Genomic DNA, 17553 nt, shown 5'->3' on the forward strand with positions numbered 1-17553 from the left:
CCTCCTTGTCCGAAACAATTGCTTATACACTTCCATCTAGGAAAACTGCATGTGTGTGACAACATAGAAAGAAATGTATGTATGGTTGCTATGAAGCTATGGTTGGTGCCAATTCTAGTTGCATCCACATGTCCCAAAAGATCTCTGTGTTTGTCACATCTGGAAATGGTATCCTACTAGGAAATAAGCTTGTGAAAATGGCCCAATGACACAATTTCTATCCTAGCTTTAAGCAACATAGCCATACCAAAAAATGATGGAGGTCCATTCTGCAACTATGAAGTTCCTTTTTCCTCTGCTAACTTGCCAAAGCTTGTATATAAGCATCTTCCAGAAGCAATGTAAAATGTGTTAGGCTTGGATTGGATTTAAATTGGGGTGTGTATATAGAGAAACTGTTTAATTATATTATTTGGAAGTTTTTTTTTATATGTATGGTTCTAAAACTTGAAGGGAAAAGTGAGATTTAAATTCACATTAGTGGCCAAAGCTGGATTTTTTCCCTGGTTCTCTTCATTTACTATCCTTACAAAAAAAAAAGCATCCTGTTCCCAGGCATTTTGCCTTAACTCTGTTTAATATTGCAGATCTCAATGGATTGTTCTACATAGCTGCTTATTTCTCTCTCCCAACAGTGCAAATATCCTTTTCTAAAAGTTCTGTTCAATAAACACCTCAAACAGAACACTCAACCCAACTTCTTATTTGGCCTTACTCTTGCAAGAGGGAATGTGGAGGGCTCTTCCATATCTCACAGACATCCCAAATCACACGGGTGTAGCATGAGGTGTCCCCCAATTAAAGATTTGATCCAATAAAAAAAATTGCATATGGGTAACAATAGTTCTGAAGGAAAATGCTGTTTTAGTACAAACATGTTTGTCTTGCATCAGGTGTCATCGTGGTATTTCTCCTTTCTGTGAAAATGAAGGAATGCTGCTTCTACAATGGTGCCTGCCCTCTGAAGTTTTTAATACGTACGTTAGAAATTAAAATCTGCTGCATAATTAATTAGTGAAAGGCTTATAATTGATTGTTCTGACTAATCGTTGTAGCTGTGCGCTTTGATGTGTGCCAGCCATGCAAGAATACATTCACACACAGTAGTGATGCTTTCTGCTATGTTTGTATAGCAAGATAAGATGCAGGAGGACTGTGTTATCATGCTGTTTTGATATCAGCTGTTACTCAAGGGTCTTTGTGTCCTTAAGGATCTCATATATTCTTTCCTATATGTGCCCCCCTCCCAGGCTTCTACAGTTCATTGCTGATACTCAAGTCTCACTATTTTGCAGTTCTGTTCCAGTGAATCCAGCTTCCTAATTTCAGCTTCCAAAGGGGAAGGGGAAGGGAAAGCAGCATTCTTCTAGACCACACGGGCTATGAAAATACAACTATGTAGTCAAAGCCCAGTGACTCTTTAAATTGAAGGGAAGATCTCCATTAGTCAAAAGGCAGGGCTTTGTACTCATACACTGCTCATTACCAATCCTTCTATGACTTGCAAGCACAGAAATTATATAAAACAAATGGGAAATTCATCATTTTCCCTGAATCCCCTTCCCTCTTGGCATCCCTCATATACTCTTCCCTTTCTCTGCTTCCTTCTCTCCTTCCCACCAACTTCCCCTTCCCCCATCTTTAGCTTTATTATTTCTTAACTTGATTTAAGAAATCAACTTTCTTCCTAATGGGGACCAAAAGCAACTTACAACATTCTCCTCTCCATTTTATTTTCACAACAGCCTTGTGAGGTAGATTGGATAGAGAGAGAATGATGGCCCAAAGTCACCTAGCAAGCCCCCATGGCAGAGTGGGGATTACAATCTGGGTCTCTCAGATCCTAGTCTGACACTCTAACCACTTTAACCTCCTGGCAGTCTCTCCCTGGAAAAAAGTCTGGTCAAGTTGCAAAAGTGGTATAATAGCTCCATCGCTCATGTGAGTTGTGTGAGGGTTACTGCCAGGCCTGGCCAAGTCATGCAAGTTGTGAAGAGGTTGCTTCTGGGCCCAGGTGAATTATATGGCATTTTGTCCAGTAGCCACCACCACCACACGCAGTAGCAAGTTGCCTAGTGGTTGCTGCTGGGCCTGGCCCCAAAGAGTTCTCCCTCCAGAGCAGGAGGGAGGGGACCAGGGGAGGGCTGGGAGGCTAAATTAGCTCTGGAAGGGGCCCTCTCCCCTTTTATTGAAAGAAACCAAGGCTTGAAGGCTGGCAATGCTGCTGCTATTGCCTAGCAAACCCCCATGGCCACAGAGGGCATTCATTCTTAAAGGTAAAGGTGCTGCTTCTATTAATACAGATGTTTTTAAACCTCTCAATGTATTTTTCTAGATTTTTCTGCAAACCTGAGGATTTTCAAAGTTTGTCGAAAAATCTGTCTTGTCTATTTATGGTTTGAATTTCTGCATTTAAGTATCCACAGATTTGGCTATGTTGAGAATTAGATACATTGATAAGTCCTTTTCATGTTAGTCACTCTTTACTGTTGAGCTAACTCTGGTCAGAGGGCCAAACTACGTGTCGAATAACACAGGTTGGACACTTGTCAGCTTCCCTCGAGTTTTGATGGGAAATGTAGGCAGCTTGGCAGAATGTTGGACAAGTGACAGTTGAAAAGTCCATTGGACAGCAGTCAGAGAGCCAAGCTGGAAGACCAGGATGCCTACATTTCCCATCAAAACTTGAGGGAAGCTGACAAGTGTCCAACCTGTCATTTGTCACTTGTAGCTTGGCCCAGAGAGGCATTTTCTGTCTGGTTCTGCATTTTCTGTTTGGTTCTGTATAAGATGCAGACCTCTTGGGGAAAAAACTTCTACTCAGTCGTGCCTAGGTTCTGTCCAACCCCAAAAGTATATTAGATTATGATTAGTGGAAGTGTCTGACTTCAAAATCTTGTACCACTAACACTCCTGCCTAGACAGACCCAGTGAGTAGAGTTTACTGAGGTGATCTAATGCACTTTTATGCTGCCCTTTCTGCAAGGTGCTGAGGACAGCAGACATAGCTGCCTCCTCCATTTTGTCTTCACAGTGACTATGAGGGGCAGGTTAGGCTGAGAGAGTGTGTGTGACTAGCCCATGGGCTCCCACGTGAGCTCCGTGGCAAAGTAGAGTTTTGAACCTTGGGAGCCCAGTTCTAGTCTGACACTGTAACCACTAAATCACCTTGATTCTCTAAAACAATTCCATATTTAAAACAAAACCATAACCAATATACAGAAAGTTAAAGTACTGGTGATGTTAGAGTCAGGCTGCCTCCCCATTATTTTTTAAGTATCTGTGTTCCTATTGCAGACTGTGCGTATCATTGTGTAAGGCAAGAGGTTGTTAGAATCTTGTTGACAGAAGGCTTTAAGAATTAGGAGTAACTACAGTGGAGTGAATATATGCAGCCGTAGGTAACTTAGTCTGTAGATTCCATGTTAACTGTGCAGAGTTGGCAACCACCACTAGATGATGCTAGAAATCTATTTAAATTTATGGCAGTTCTTGCCTCCAGGTGGCGCAGCTATAGTTTTAGAACAGAAGGGAAAGAAGATTTGTAATGTAAGATTGCAAATAACTTCCTAAAAATTTTCATCAGAACTTGGGACCCACCAGCTAGAGCCTCAGAATTTATCATAATTTTTCAACTGCTTCAAAAAAATATCTTCGTCTCTATAGACTGGATTTTGTAAGTTAAATTCCTCAATATATTTCAAAACTTACTTGTCTTAGTTATCACAAGTCATATCTTGTGATAAGTGGTTTCCCAAACTTACATCAATATATTTGTTTCTCTACAAAACTGTGAATACTTAAAGCCAAGTCTGGAGCCATGAACCATCAAGGCAGATCTTACACTGTGTAATCTGCCTTGAGTCTCAATGAGAAGGGTAGACAATAATTGAATAAATAATCAACAAATAAATCTTTCTACAAGCCCAGGCGAAGCCTTAGGTTAGCAGAGAAATCTGAAACCTTTAAAATTTAAAAAAATTGGGAGGGGGGTGGAGTTTACAGTGCATGTAGCTTCAAGAAATGAATGTCTTCATTGGCCATTGCAGCCCACCACAACAGTATTGCTAGCCTTCAAGCCTTGGTTTCTGTCCGTAAAAGTGCGGGGAGGCCTATTCAGCTCTGTTTTGGCCTTTGAAGAGCCAGGCCTGGCAGCAACTAGCAGGTGATTTGCTACCACAAGACTTGCATGACCTACCCAGGCCTGGCTGCTTGCCACTGTTCCACAGCGGCCACCCTACAAAAGCCAATATGACGTAATGGTTTAGAGTTTTAGAGTTGGATTTGGGACACCCAGTTCAAATCTCCAATCTGATGTGGAAGCTCAGTGGGAGAATTCTGACCAGTCACACACAGACTCGCCCCTCATGGGGTAGTTGGGAGGATAAAATGGAAAAGAGAAGGATGATATAGACTGCTTTGTGTCAAAAACACAAGCAGCATATACGAATAGTGTTCCAAAGACAAGTACAAGTAATCAGTAACAGATTGATTTGAGCATCAAGGAAAATACACTCCCATTCATAGGTCCAGATTCTCCAAAGTCCATCCAAAATGAAAACGGAGACCAAGCTCTCTTCTTTGTATTCCTTCAAGGGAACCCAAAGCCGCGAGCAAGCCGGAAGCCGACTCCCGGGTCAAAGAACCCACAGCGGAGGCAATGGACATACGGGGGAAGAATCACAGCTATCAATCTGGACCTATGAACGGGAGTGTATTTTCCTTGATGCTCAAATCAATCTGTTACTGATTACTTGTACTTGTCTTTGGAACACTATTTGTATATGCTGTGCTTGTTTTTGATAGTATGAACACCCAGCTGCTTAGTTAAATAAGATACTTTTGATAGTCTATTGGAAGGAGGGTGTTATTTTCCAGATGTACAGTGTCTATTATTGTGTTAGCAAGGAAGAGATCAAGCTGTACTCATGCCAGAACTGGATGTAGGCAAAAGCTAAATTTAATAAAACATATACAATTGCCTCAAGTTAGCAAACACACTACAACTAGCCTTACTGTATTAAACCACATGTTCACTTTATCCAGTCTTCTGTTTCTCACAATGGCCAGCCAATGCATGGGGGAAGTCCACTTAGAGCACGGGGGTAGTGGCAGGTTTCCCTGTAATTAACCCCCCAAGGAACAGGAGGTTATTTTTCCCTTAATGGCCACTGTCCATTGATAGGCCTATCCTTCATTAATTCAGCTATCTTAGCTAGAGTTCTTGCATGTGTGAATTGCAGCAATTCAATGGTACCCAATGTGAAAAATTAGGTTTCTTTCAGTATACTCCACATCCTCTTTCATGGAATGCCACTCCCTCTAATGATACTAGCATTACAGAGAGAGACATTACTCACTTGACAATTGCCACATAAATCAAGCATGCAAACTGCTGTGCAACTTTAAATGGACCAAGTCAGAGGCATGCTTTTAAACCACAGAGCTCTAAAGGAGTAGAACCATTTCCCATTTGTCCCCCAGTGACAGGATTGCTTATAAGAGTCGGCATCATTAGCTAAAGCATGGGATAAGAGCTGTGGCTCAGTGGTAAAGGCAGAAGGTGCCAGGTTCAATCCCCACTGTCTCCAGTTAAAACAATCAAGTAGGATGTGAGGGGAAAACATCTTTACCTAAGACCCTGCTGCCAGTCTGAATAGACAATACTCGATGAACCAAAAAGTCTGATTCAGTATAAGGCAGCTTCATGTGTTCATGTGACTGTCATAATCAGACAGCAACATAGACAGTGCAAGATGCCAAATTAGCTGATTTTAGTTCCCTTCTAGGAGCCAATAATCAAAATTTAATCTGAATTAGGGCCGTTTTCGCACTGCTTACCATCCACAGAACATCGCACCGAGCTCACACGAAATTACACCAGGAAGACGCTGTTGTTCCGGGAGCTCAGCACCATGTTCCATGGCTGGTAAGCAGTGTGAAAATGGCCTCAGTATAATGCAGTAATTTACTACATTCTGTATAGAATGATTTGTTCATAAAGAGGATACAATCAACAGGTTTAGCTTCTCGTATGCAGCAGTGCACTGCAAAGGACAAGAGAGGGGCCGTATGCGTTCCTGCAGCCATAGATGTGGAGGAGCTGCTGGCATTTGCTTTTGCTGTGCCACTAATGTAAATGCCACAGTTACTGCACCATCCTGGAAGCATGAATTTAAATTACCTTCCTTACTTTAGCTTGGGAAAGCAGAGGGATGACAGGTCTGTTTTGAACCTGAATCATCATCCGAGAAAGGAGTTGCTACAGTTGGATTGTCTATTCAGTCGCTCTGTCTTCCCGCGTCCTGCCTGCCACCTGTTGTGTTTCAAGTTGAAGAAATAGGAGAGATTCTGAATCAAACGATTAAACATAAGGGAAACTATCCCAGCATGCCTTAAGACAGACATGTAGGGACTCAACTCCCATTCTTCTTGACAATAGGAGGCAGAAAGCACAGAGCTGAAGAAAATATAAGGGTTGCCTAAATATTAAACTCCATCCATACTCTTTGGCTTTTCTTTGCTCTCTTGATCAATGTAGTTCCTCTTTTATGCGTGCTTTCTCATTGGAGATCACTGTTACTTTGCTTTCAAGGTTTTTCTGTGTGGTTCAAAGTTTCTTTTGAAAAGAAATGTGGAAGCTATTTTTCCAAGGCTTGCTGTTTCACCCTTTGAAGAAAGGCTGCGTCGTCGTTTTTTAAGCCACCCGAATCAGCAACCATTGGATGGACTGGAGTTTACTGGCTGGGACAGAAAGAAACAATTGATGATGGTTTCAATTCTTTAACAAAGCAAACGTTGGCTCATGAGGGCTCACCTGTCAATTCAACTCAACTCAGGCTGCTCCCTCCCCTTCCCCCTGCCCCATTACAGCAAGGAAATCTTGGCTTTGATCTCTTGTGCCCGAGGCGTCCCCCTGGCAAACACAGAACAGATTTCAAAAAACAAAGAGCAAGACAATGAAAACTTTTTAATGCTGCGTTGCCAAGCCACTCTGCTTGGACTCCTGCATTTTTGCATCCTGTCTTCTTAGACTGCAATATAAATGCTGAAATGAAAGCTTCCGCAACACGATGCTCTCAGTCTATTAGCATATTGAAGCAAAGTGGCCTATCTTGGGACTGGCTTTTATGCCCTCTCCGCTGGAGCCCATAGAACAGAGTGGGCAGAAGAGTAGAATTTTAATACAAGCATGCCTGAAGGAGGAGCTCAATGGCCCCAATATGGATAAAGAAATGCGTCCCTTCCAAAATGCCTCTAAATTGCCTGTACTGGACTCTGTAAGGCTGACATTAAAGATCCACAACTGCTTTCCCTTGATTTGAAAGCAACAACTGTTATTTTGTAGATTCTGGCCAATTAAAACACGCCCCCCCCCCCCAAATCATGCTCTGTAAAATGAACTAGCATGACTGATCAGCTTTTTGCACCAGATAAGGGCATACTGAAAAATCTGCTGGCCAATGTTACATTATGTATAGTCTGCCTTTCTCACTGAACTCAAGGCGGATTACACAGTGTAAGTCAATATAATCAACTGAATGGGATATCCAATAAGCAATGTAATAGGATTAGAATTTCAAAAAACTGAGACAAAGCTAAATTTAACATGACATGTTAAGCTATGTAGAAATTACATAGTATGATAATACAGCAACAGATAGCACATGGCATACACCGTGGTATAATCCACAGGTCCTTTCTCTTCTTTAAAGTATTTTTGTAGCATTCCAATATAGCTCTGTGTATCAAAGCCCACCCGAACAATTCATTTTTGCAAAGTTTGCAGGAAGCTAGGAGAGTGGAAGGCTTTCTGAGCCTTTTCCGTAAGGTAGGGGCTAATGATGTATTTAAAAAAAACAGTATTATTCAGATCCGGGTATCTGGAATATATATATTCGGTATGCTGGATATTATTGCCCCAAAATACCAATTTAGTATTTGGATCTTTGTTTTATTCAGCAAACTGAATACATTTGGCTCCATTGTTCTCTACGGGGAACCTATCTGGGGAGGCTGTTGTGGGCATTGTTGGGCAAACTCCACCCAAATTGCAGGGAACTTACTTCTTCCTGTCCACTACAGACTCTCTCCCCCGCTCCCCAATTTAAGAAGATTGGACCCAGAAGTCCCTTCTATGGGCCCTTGAACAAGTTGCCTCCACCACTATCCATTGTTCTCTATGGAGGAAAAATTCCAAGCTGGCTTTCTTGCAGAAAAACCTTAACCAAACACACAGGGACAACCACTGGCCAAAAGGCAAGGCCCAGTCTCAATACAAGCTGAACCAAGAGAGCCCAACAGAAACAACATCAAACCAGACAATATCATCAGAACCAAAGTAAAGCAAGGGACACTGTCACTGTTGCAAACCCAATGAAACCAGAGTCACTCACAGAAACCAGGCAGAACCCAGGGCCAATAGGGTAACACCACAGAACCAAATACCAACACATCAACCACACAGCAGCAGGATCACCACCTGCCACAATCACACCCAGTCACCTCACAATGGCAAACAGGAACACACACAAATGTAAGTTGGTATAAGATCCCTCTCCCAGGGAAGGCCTCGGAAAGCAAGAAGGAGGGGGTAGCTTTGAGCCACCCAAGTTCTCCTTTCAGCCATCTGCATCACAGCTTACACTGTCATTCGCTGGCCCAGAGGAGCCTCAAGACGGAACTGCAGCCGCTGCCCTTCATCACTGGCCCTCCTGTTCTCTCCCACCTCTGTAAAGAAGAAAGTTAATAGTATTTTGGGTCATTTCAGGTAACCCCAAGCCAAAATGATACAGGAAATTTTGGGAGTAATTTGATTCAGAAACATCTGAATGTACAGCCCTATTCTCATCACCTGGTAGACTGGAGATTTAAAACCATGACTGAAAGGGATGCTGTCATGTGTCATGACCCCAGGAATGCACAAAAATATTAGGAATGTACCCCTGCGCACCTAAATGGAAACATTTGGTGAGGCACTGTACTTTTCCTACTAACCTAAATATTTCTCTCAATCTGCAGGTGAAAGCCTATGTCCTTGTTCACGGCCACTTTCTCATCCATCCCCAGCCTTTTGACCATGCTGAGAGCCGATAAAACTAAGAGTTGCAAATCTAGATTAAAAACAGTCTTTAACAAAACAGTGTTGTATAATAGAGCCAGGTACCAGGATGGCTTGTACAACATATTTCGGTCTTTCTGTTGTCCTGCTCTGTGGGATGCAATTTGGGTTTACTCCCTTCTAAAGTTTAGTACTTCCTGCATTCATGATAAATTAACTTGCCAGTTATCCTCTTGCATGGAGCTCTTGTTGGTTCTCAACCCTTGCAATGTGTATTTTGCCTCTCTCCTAATAGCCAATGACATTGCTTAAAAATTCTTCAGAGGGATATTTTTTTAACCACTTGAGCACAATTTTCTGGAATGGAAACAAATTACCAAGAATAACAAAATAATAGAGTTGCTATATTTGGATACTTAAGACAACACACGTTCAGCTACCAATGGTACAAAATATGTAAGGGGTTATTGAACCTCTGTAATAGATGTTTTCAGGACTAGAATTAGGGTTGAAATCATTCCTGGATGTCATCTCAGGTCTTCATTTCATTGCTGAATACATGTGGCACGAAAATAGTTGCCTGGCACCTAAATTCTGCCAAGCAAAGCCATTGAGTAGTAGACATGGGCATGAATTGAAATACAAAGCAAATTTCATCATGAAATGGGCTGTTTCGTGTGTCATAAAACAGCGTTTTGTGGGGCCGTGGTTATCACGAAATTCACTTTTTGGCCTATTTTGTTAGCTTCGTGAACGATTCGTAATTGCAGACAGGCTAGCGCTGATCCATTGATTCCCTAGGCAACAATGAGCCCAGACCTTTTGTTGCCATTGGAAACCCCAATCATAGCCCACTTATCTTTGACTGGCAGCTCTCCTAGCCATCTGGAGAGCTTCCATTTTGCCCTATACAGCCAAGAGCTGGGGGTCAATCCCCTAGGCAACCAAGAAGGTGGTCCTTCTGTAGCCATGGGCACACCAATCTCACCCCTCCAAACCCTGTTAGGCAGGTCTGTCAGCCAACCACAGACCTCCTGTCCTGATCTATGTCCGTGTTTTGCTGGGATTGGAGTGGGAGAGTGTGTGGAAAGATTTGGGATTGTGCTTTTGGCTGCTGCTGCTTTAAAGAGACTGAAAGAAGCCTCTTATTTCCAGATTTTGGCCTTGCTGTGGGAAGGTCTTTGGGTGAGGGTGCCTTTTCTCCTCCATCCTACCCCTCACTCTGTCTTCCCGGCCCAGCTCCACCACAGCTAGTCCTTCCTCCTCCTCTGATCCAGCAACTCCCAGTCGCTGTTACAGTCATGCACTCTGGCAGCACTTCCCACCCTTCCCGATCAACATATTGCAAACTGGGAGGGAAGGTGAAGAAGAGCCTGCTGAAGTCTCCCTGTGAGTTTGGCATCTCTGGGTATGAAGGGGGCAGTTGAAATGCCCCAGGTTCTGGTGAATCACAAAACTAACGAATCGTTTCAGCAAATGTGTCACTTTTGTGAAGTTTTGTGATTTGCAATTTGTGGGTCGCGATGAAACACGAAACTCTCATTTCAGGCTTTTTCCATTTCGTGCCCATGTCTATTGACTAGCAACAATGAGCTGTCACATTACTACTATCTAGCTTCTCAGAGAAAAACAAAACATAACACTGTACAATAAATGAGTGCAATTAAAACAATCATTTCATGAGTTCAACCTTCAGCTGAAGGAAAACAGTTCAAAACCAAGATAAGACAAAGACATGCAGGCTTAGGAGAGGATCAGTCCTTATCTTGTGCAGGTTCAGGAGTGAAGAGTAGAGGGTAGCGAGGAGGAATAAACAGGTGAGCACATCTGCCATATGCACTCAGCTTACCCCATCCATTCAAGCACATTATGTAGGATTAGAAGAGCCAAGACAGCTCAAGCATGGAGCTATGGGGCCTCACGTGAGGCGCTGCTGTTTTAGACCCCTAGTAATTACCGGGAAAGGCAACAGAAGGACAATGTTTAAACAAGATAGTAGTTGCAAAAGGAAGGGATTAGGAAAATGGGACTTTTTGTTTGTTTCCTACAGAATAAAATAATGGCATCATGTGCTCTGGGCTAGTGCTTTTAACATGCTCAGCCATGAGACATTATTTAATTTGGAGCTCAATGACCAGCTTCCAGAAATTCTTCCCCACTCCCCTCTTGCCCTTTCCCTATCTCTCTTAGAGTTCTTGTACCACACAGAAGCTGAGACAAGGCATTTAGTGATTATATGTTTTGTGGGTTATACAAAAAACACTGTCAATATGTTAGCATCATTAAAATTCAATATTTGCAAACCTCTGGAGAGCATTGCGTGAAAGGTTCTGTGTAATGGGAAATATTAAGATTATTAATAAACCCATAGGACCCAGCAATCGAGCCATAAAAGGGTTTGGCAATTGAGCAGTTTTGATTTAATTATTTCAGAAGTCGTCTCTGGGGAGGATGACACAGCAAAGGAAAAGCTTGACCAAGATGGGGTGAGGAGACAAAACACTCCAGTATTGCTTTTGACAGGGCTAGAGTACAATTTACCCAGTGAAATGATTGACCTGACATAAAATATCAGAGAGGAAATGAGGGTAAGACTTTTCTGTCTCTCTCATTTTTGTCCTGAAGGCCAAACATCCATAATAGCCTCAACAATGGCACACACAGACAAAAATCACATTTGTCTCCGAATCTTTGAAATTAAGAAAAAGAGCTCAGCCAAAACAGCTCGTTTTCCAGGATGACTGCCTTTTAGGACAGTTTGAGGCATAAGTGGCCCAAAGTCCAATTCCTAAGTGACCTTGTTCCAGAGCGGTCATTCCCTTTCCTTATCTTTCAGCCATTCTTTGGCAGCACAGAGGGGACACAGATTTGGCCCAGAAGCCTCTAGTCGCTGACCCCCCTTTATGCAGTTGGTGGCCTACTACCATACTCTAATTTTATTTATGTTATTTATATTATTTATGTTAATTATAGTCTGCCTTTCTCACTGAGACCCAAGGCAGATTACGCAGTGTAAGTCCATGTGATCAACAGCTTAAACATTCAATAAACAATACAATAGAGTATTCATAGCAGAAATTTGAAAAGAAGCGTAAAGTTCAAATATAGGAATACTGAGTTGAAACGTCACTGAAACAAATACATAACGTAATTTGACGTGATCTAGTACACAATGTGGAAACTACCCACAATAGTTATGCTATAACACAGATTTCCTTTTGAGTGTTTAAGATTTGTTGTTGGAAGCTGCCTGAAGCTGAAAAATCCAGTGTTAATGTTCTGGCCAGTTAAGCTCAATTCTCAGTTTACTTTTTGGACTCTGTTTTAAATGGCAACATACATTGCAGTCAATTTGAAAATGACCAGTATTAAACTGGTGGGTTCTCTACCGTCCAATACACATAACAGCAGGACCCAATTCTTTCCTCGCAGATGCTTCCATATATTCATATTTGTGACTTCTGTGCAGTTCAGCACTGGGACCATGCACACGCAGGTGAGCCACAGAGAAGATTTCCAGAGGTTTCTAGAAGACTAGGAGCATCCCTCCTCCCTTTGGCACTTTTCTGACAAAAACATCACATGTCCAGGAGGAGGGACTCTATTCTCTCAAATCTCTTTTTGCCTCCTCAGAGAGAGGATCTCCATTGCTGTTCTCTGACTTTCCCTCATCTCATCCTTGGAGCTGAGAAGAATTATTTCTTTTAAAAGTGTTTAACCCTCAATAGACATTCTAGTGAAGAATACAAATACATCTAAAGAAGTATTTCCCTTCATTGTTATGACTTAACAGAGGCTTCTTCAAGATGCTGAAAAAACGCCAGCCTGATTAAAGGCACCTGCTCCCTCCCTGGCACCCTTGACTACCAAGGGCTAAGTTCAGAGGTGTGGCCTATTAGAGCCTCCCCACAATGGCTCTTCACCAAGGCTGTGGCTTCGTGCCAGCCTGATTAAAGGTAAATTCAGATTAAAGGTAAGTCAAGAGCTGTGGCCCATCACAATGGTTCTTCCTTCAAAGCTGCAGTGGCCTGCCCCCTCATTTCTATGGGGAGAAGACTGAGAATGTGGCCTGACAGAGCCCTCAGTTCCAAGGCTGTTTCTCAGAGGCTTTCCCTGCATGCCCGCCTGGATAAAGGCCTCTCCCCTACTTGGAGACAGAAGTTAATATAGCTAATATGGTGTATGGAAAGACAGAATGATCGTTTGGAACCAGCTCCCCGCCACAGATGCCATCAGTTCCATTATTCCCCATACAGTTCCTCATACCATTACTATGCTAACAGGTTTGAAGGATTGCCCCGGCATGTACCCACCTCCTCATTATTTCTTCCATGATGAGCACCCATATGTGTTCATTCACGCAGAAACAAGAAGTGCTAGAGCCAAACCTACATCAATTCTGGCTGCAGTTCCAGAAGACACTGTCATGGAATCAGCATTAAGTCCCACGACTCAATCTGATGGCAACTCCGATATCAGATTGGATCGTGCATCAAAGCCTTCTCCACTGGAGTTTCTGAGGGAGGAGTCTGCTTTATCCGCAAGGATCTCTGCTTGCAGAGTGAGCAGTTAGTCCAGATGGTGAAATCCCTGGACACTGAGGTAACCTGCTCTGGTCCATCCCCTTTGGAGCCAGTCTTCAAGGTCCTTCAGGCAGAAGCAGCTGGACCAGTGGCTTTTCCAATCACACAAGGCATGCTAGAGGTATGAGTATGAGAGCGTCACACCCACGCCCTTCAATAAGTAAGCTTGCCACTCTCCCAATGTGGGACTGCACAGAAGTTATGAAGATGAAAACAGTGTTGCACTTACCTATAACTGCCGTTCATCGAGTGGTCTTCTGTGCAGGCACACATCCCTCCCCCCTGCCCTGCTGTGAACTCTCTGGAACCTTAGTTACTGGGGAGGGGGTGTCTCCTGCAGCGGCACACAGAGAACTGAGGGAATAGTGCCCGTCCTCCTGGTCATGTGATGTTTTTGGCAGGAAAGTGCAAAAAGTGAGGAGGGGTGCTTCTAGTCTTCTAGAAAGCTCTGCAAATTTTCTTTGTGGCTGGCCTGCATGTGCACACAGTACTCAATATGTGCCTGCACAGAAGACCACTCGATGAACAACACTTACAGGTAAGTGCAACCCTGTTCTCAACAGCAGCCATCCCATGAAAGCCACAGTGTTGTAGTGGTTAGAGTTTCAGACTCGGGTCTGGGAGACCCAGGTCTGAATCACCATTCTGCCATAAAAGTTCACTGGGTAATTTTAAGCCAGTCGCACACACTCAGGCTAAGTTACCTTTTTTGAGGATAACATGGAGGAGAGGAGAATTACGTCTGCTGCTTTGGGTCCCCATTGTAGATAAAGGTGGGGTTTAAATGAAATAATAAATATAGCTGAAAATGGGAGGGGGGGATTAAAGGTGGGTGGGTAGGAAGGAGAAAAGGAAGCAGGTTAAGGTGAGGATATGGGTGTTGCCAAGAGAAGAGAAGGAGGAAATAGTGTGGGGAAGGTTATACAGGGGAACATGAGGTGCCCTGCAAGTCCTTGAAGGTTCCCCAGTGTGCAACTGGGCCTGATCTAGGGGCCAGCACTTTCAACTAGGTCATAGTTTTCCCATGAAGAGGCAGCCAGGGGGAGGGAAGGAGGTAAAGCTGAAGATGGAGGCAGATGAAGGTAGGTTGGCTAGTGGGTGGGAAGGAGAGAAGGAAGCAAGAAAAGGGAAAAGACCATAGAGGATTTCAGGGAAGGGGAAAGGAAATAGTGTGGGAGGGGGGAATTAGATGCCCTCCAGCAAGTCTTTGTGGGTCCTCCATTTGACATGTATAAACATATACAAGACACCAGCCTGGGTTTAATAATTTACAGCAGGGGCTTACAACCTATGGCTCTAGTACAGAACCAAACATTGCTTTAATAAAGCAAATAAAGTCTTTATGTTAGGACTGTTGGAGGGAAGGGCATGTGGGATGATAGAATAATCAATATGTGGATGGAATGGCAGAAAAAGATTTTTATGGGAATAAATGGGTTCTTAATGATGTTTTACAGAAAGGGAAATGGTGAGGTGAACAGCTGCCCATAATCCAACTTCGAATCATGCATAGATTTATAGTGCATGGTGCTTCCAGGTATATTACAACCTCTTTCATGTATTATTTCACTAGTAGCCTAAGGACAAATCACTAGTATTATCCCCATATTGCCAATATGGTTCTAAGACTGAGAAACCTAGCACGTCCAAGCCCACCAATCAAGTTCATGGCAGAGGGTAAGATCTGGACTCCTGGCTCACAGCTCAGGCTTGTGCAGCGTGAGCCTGTGCATGTTTAATCAAAAGTAATTGCCACTAATTTGATGAGATTTAGCCTCAAGTAAATGTGTATAGAAATGCAACCTTAGGACTTGACTACACAAGACTCTGGAAGAATCATAATCAATTTAAAAGAAAAATGGCAGCCACATGTGGCCATGTTTAAAATCAGGGGTGCAGCATGAGAAAGCGTTTAACCCCACTCCCCCAAACACAGAAAGCGTTAGCAGCTCTGGAAAGGAAGAAAAGATTGACACTCTCTCACTGTGAGGAGGAAGAGTGTTGGTTTCGATTGACTAAACGAATGGAAAGAGATGGAAAGATTAAGCCCCTTTCCCCTTTGACCTTGCCCCCAGGAGTCCACAGGGTTGCCATTTTGTCTTTGCAAAACACACTGGAGAGATCCAACCAGACGTTTTGTCACGATTCTATATTAGCTCACAATTTGTAAATGTAGGAGATTCTGCATGTCGTCGTCACCAGTATAAATCATTAGCAAATTCTCATTTACCTTTAAGCCTCTTTTGCAGAGAGGTCCCATATATCGGGCAGCGACCAGGATTGTTCCAGATTAGTTTGTCTTATTACCAGAAATATATGTGGACTGTTGTTAAGCTGTTTTAGGGTCTCCTTCTTGATAACTTGCAATGATTTTATTGGGTTTTTACTTGTAAGCCGCCTCCAAGAGGTCTCTGGATAGACAGCATAAAAATTTCCTAAATAAATAATAAGATTGTTAGGGTATGTATGCCCTACTTACGGAGTCTATTTCTCATCAACAGCAGAGGAAATGATAAAACTGTGTTTGAGCGTACCATTTGTGTACACTCAATTTGTGTTTGAGTGTACCATTTGTGGAGGCTGTAGGCTCCCATGGGGCTCCCATGAAAGACCGTTCCACATTTTTTTTTTGTACATAGAAAACTAGTAAGCAGGGCGGGGCGACGGGAGGCAAAGATATAACTCTTCCCCCCCCCCCCCCAGCAGTTTTGTATATAAGGGAGAATGTTGTTGTATGGAGGGAAGTCAATCCTGCAATCCCCTAGCAGCTGAGTGAAGTCCAAAGCAGTTTTCCTGCTGCTTGGGAGAACTAGTCCTCAGGGCATCCTGCAAATCTGCACTCCAGTGGTGACCAGTAACCCGTCATTTGGGTAGGGTGAATGAAGGCAAGGGTAAGTTTCTATAGCAAGAACATCACTAGTGGTCACTTCCCCACCTCATTTATTTCATCCATCTGTAATTCAGTCACTATGGCGATACATTAAGAGCCTGTATTGAACCAATCCTTCCAATATTCAAGTCGAAGGTTTTTGTTGGAAAGCTGTGGAAGCAGACAGCTGCACTTGCAGGATCTGATAATATGCTATAAAAACTTGAATTAGGGAAAAGCAGCCCTGGATGTGAATTGCTCTACAGTAGCAACACTGCTATTTATCAATAGCTGTTTATGAGCCCAACTTTCAGTTTAACTCAGACGGCAGCTAATTGCCCCCTGTCTAATTGATATTACAAAATAAGAACAGCTTGGGATGGGGAGGGCAAAGCAGAAATCAACATTGTGGGCTGTAAGCAAAACAAGAGGAGTCTTTCTCATTTCAAGACATTGCACATACAAAGGACGAGGGTGGGGAGAGAGACAGCTTATCCCCCCTCAAAACCTTTAATCTTTGTGTAGAAGAGAGAACTTCAATACGTGCAGATCAGGCAGCTCTGCTGGACTGGACCACCCATAGTTCAGCATTCTGCTTCCAAAGGGGCCTGTAAGATGCTCTGGAAGACCCATATGAAGGAGTACAGATGCCCCAGCCCCTTCACCATCATCTTGTCACAGGACCACACTGTAAGGAATGACAACAGGTGGGCTTCCCTCTCCTAGACGACTCAGGTAGAATATAGGAGCTCTGTCCTCTGGCCATCCTTATCTCTGCTCCATGCTCGGGGGAAAGCAAGAATTATGGAAACAGAATAAAAAGCAGGACCCTAGAAGGGGCAGCTGACCAGCAATCGCTAACATGCCCAGGAAGGGTGAGATCTTTCATGATCACACAAGATCAGCTCATCATGTCAATGGAATTCAGGACCCCCTCCCACCCCATCTCCTTCCTTCCTTGACTCCTTTGCCTCCTCATCTCTCCAGCGCCCTTTTCTCTAACCAAACATCAGCACACAGCCCCTTCTGTCCCTGTGTGA

Source organism: Eublepharis macularius, chromosome 4 (genome assembly GCF_028583425.1).
Source record: "Eublepharis macularius isolate TG4126 chromosome 4, MPM_Emac_v1.0, whole genome shotgun sequence".
NCBI lineage: Eukaryota > Metazoa > Chordata > Lepidosauria > Squamata > Eublepharidae > Eublepharis > Eublepharis macularius.